This window comes from Aplysia californica, unplaced genomic scaffold (assembly GCF_000002075.1).
Source record: "Aplysia californica isolate F4 #8 unplaced genomic scaffold, AplCal3.0 scaffold01536, whole genome shotgun sequence".
In the NCBI taxonomy this organism is placed as follows: domain Eukaryota; kingdom Metazoa; phylum Mollusca; class Gastropoda; order Aplysiida; family Aplysiidae; genus Aplysia; species Aplysia californica.
The window spans coordinates 69,317-72,098 of record NW_004798806.1 but is presented as its reverse complement, the minus strand read 5'-3'; positions in this window follow the sequence as shown (position 1 = coordinate 72,098).

The following is a 2,782-nucleotide window of genomic DNA, read 5'->3' as shown; positions in this document are numbered from 1 at the left end:
AGCAGACACCCCTGTGTGGTTGAAAGTAATGAAAGATAATTCTTGAAGTTTGGCCCAAAGGACAAAAAGAAAGTTGCAAAAGCATTATATATATATATATATATATATATATGAGTCTGTGAGTGGATCCACAACATCACTGCTTGGCAAGGTCTTGTGGGAGACATTGTGAGCTGCAATGGGGGATTACTTACACATGATGATATCAAGATGAACTTCAACATCTGTTCTAAGTCACCAGAGGAAAAGGTGACCATAGTTTGACAATCCGGGACCCCTCCCCCCCCCCCCCCACCAGCTACATTTTTGTTTAAAGAGACAGTTAATGGCTGACAAAATTATGATCGAATCGCCTTTAAGCAGCTGCAGGGATGTAGTGGATGGCTTTTTGATGAATCAAAATCTAATGAGTAAACATTTCAGTGAAACAATAGTTGCAATTCTGTAGACCTGGATAAAAAAAAACAAATAGGGCCTACAGTGTTAATTTTGTTATATTTTGCAATACATTAAAGATGCAATGCACTTAAAAATGAAATGCCTGAAGTAAGGGGATACTCTTTGAAGAAACTTTACGATGTTGTCTGCAAGGACTGTACAGGGATATTGGAAGATCCACCATCTTCCCATGCAAGGCACCTGACCCTCATCAGCCAGAAACGATTTGAACATTGTCGTCACGGTGGCTTGAAAAGCCAGTTTTAAACTTGTGGAATTTGTTGGTTTGTTTGAAGCTGCTTTAAAAACAATGCATTTTAAACCTTTGATGAACAGAGAGCACAGTAGACAGAATCTAAACTTGAAAATGCACCAGGAGCCAAACGTATTTGAAAACAAAGGTAAATCTTGCAAATGCAACACAGTGGACTATGAGTATGAGTCTGAGCTGAGTCAGTGTATTTTTATTAACGTCAGACTGGACTATGATCTTTGCAGTGCAGTAAAAAATTCGTGGCGCAACTTGTCCTCAAACATCTCTTTATTTGCACAGCAGTTTGTATCAATTTATCTGAACGTATTCATATTTTACCACAACAAACGAGGCTAGATTTAAAAACGTATCTTCATGAATTTATATAAAGTACTAAAATGAGGCCAACTGGTCACCCCACAGCGCTCGTGTTATAGTAACACTGCGTGTGTTGTGTGAGCTCATTAATGCGCAGAGGAACGCGCACAGTTGCCGACCTCGATTCTCCGACAATGCACTAAGGCCGAAGAAGGATTGCACCGTCTCGGTGTTTACGGTCTGTGCTACCGGGAATAACTGTTAATTTTTCTTTTTAGGCCAAAGCATAATACATGTATTATGGCCCAATTTAAATGACTAAATTTAAGTATTTTAAGAACTAGAAAATATGGTCTACTAAAATATTTCTTCCTCTCTTTTCCTCAAACTTTTCGTTTATGGCTGACGTCAGCTTTGTAAGACCCCCCCCCCCCCCCCGGATGTAAACATTTGTCAACATTTTACTGACCCCCTCTCTCCCCCCTCTGAGCTGACGTCACTTGTAAACGGTCCTTTTATATAAATTTGATGAGTTTGTTAAGAGTTTTGACTGATCATGGCCGCATGGAGTTGGGCGCGGTCTTTTTTAGTTTTAGACATATTCCATTATTCGTGCCATGTAGGACAGGACACCGTGACGAAGAATTTTGCCACAGCAGGCTTACTTACTTACTACTGTCTTTTGGGATTGCTTTGAATAGTGACCAAATATAGGCCTACATGTATATATATATATAATATTATAATGTACGATGAAAAGCATTTCAGCCTCCAAATTGGTACATTTGGCGGGTAATGGCTAGTTAAATCCATCCTCTTCATCTATGAAACTTTTTCTCTTCCACCAATATGATGAGTTAAAAACCTGGACCATTGCTGAATACCAACGTCTCTGGTTCCATCGCCAATGCTTTTGCGCCCAAATTTGGTGATTTCTTCGATGAGATGGGATTGGAATGGTTAAAGTTAAAGTGCGATAATCACGTAATCCACGATCACGTAAAGGTCTAATAATGGTGTTTGGTACCTCATGTAGTACAGTCCATGCCGGCTTTAAGCACGGTCATCGGGAGAAAGCTTGAGCGTGCTTAAAGCCGAAGCGTGCTTAAGTGCGAAGTAGACATAATCCAGAGATTTTCATGTAGACAATTTCCCGTGCTATTTCCCTTAGTTTGTTAGTAGGCCTATATCGGTCCCACAAAAGTGTGCACTATTATTTAGACACCCGCCATGGTAGTTTTTGTTCGCTTGTTTGTTTTTGATTTGTGGTCGAATGGGAAATGAAAACTTAATTTAGACAGCCAGTCACGATACAGCACACTAGGCCTACTGTGTAACACACTGCCTGTGCGTACCACTGCCCGCTGTCCCACTCATACCACCGCCTTCATCCCACCTCGCGCGTGATGCACAATCAGGATTAATGGGTAGCGAGGGTCAAAGGTGAAATAGCAGCCAGTCTCCCTTTCTCATCTCCCCGACTTTTTTTGTGTGTGGGGGGGGGGGGGGGGGAACCGGATTAGATTTCCCTAGGGTCGAAGATGCTCCCACCCATCCCAAGAGAGTGGGGGTTACCTCGGCTCCCCTCACATCCGGTAGAATGGTGGTTCGCATGACATCTAACTACAGGGAAAGGACGTACCTATCCGAGTGTATGCGGGATACTGTATTCGAAGCACCGAGGGGTGGATAGGAAATCTACCGTCCTGACTGTATGAGTATTCAAGAGTTATACACAGGCAAGAGCGGGGCATCACGCCACATAGCGTAGAT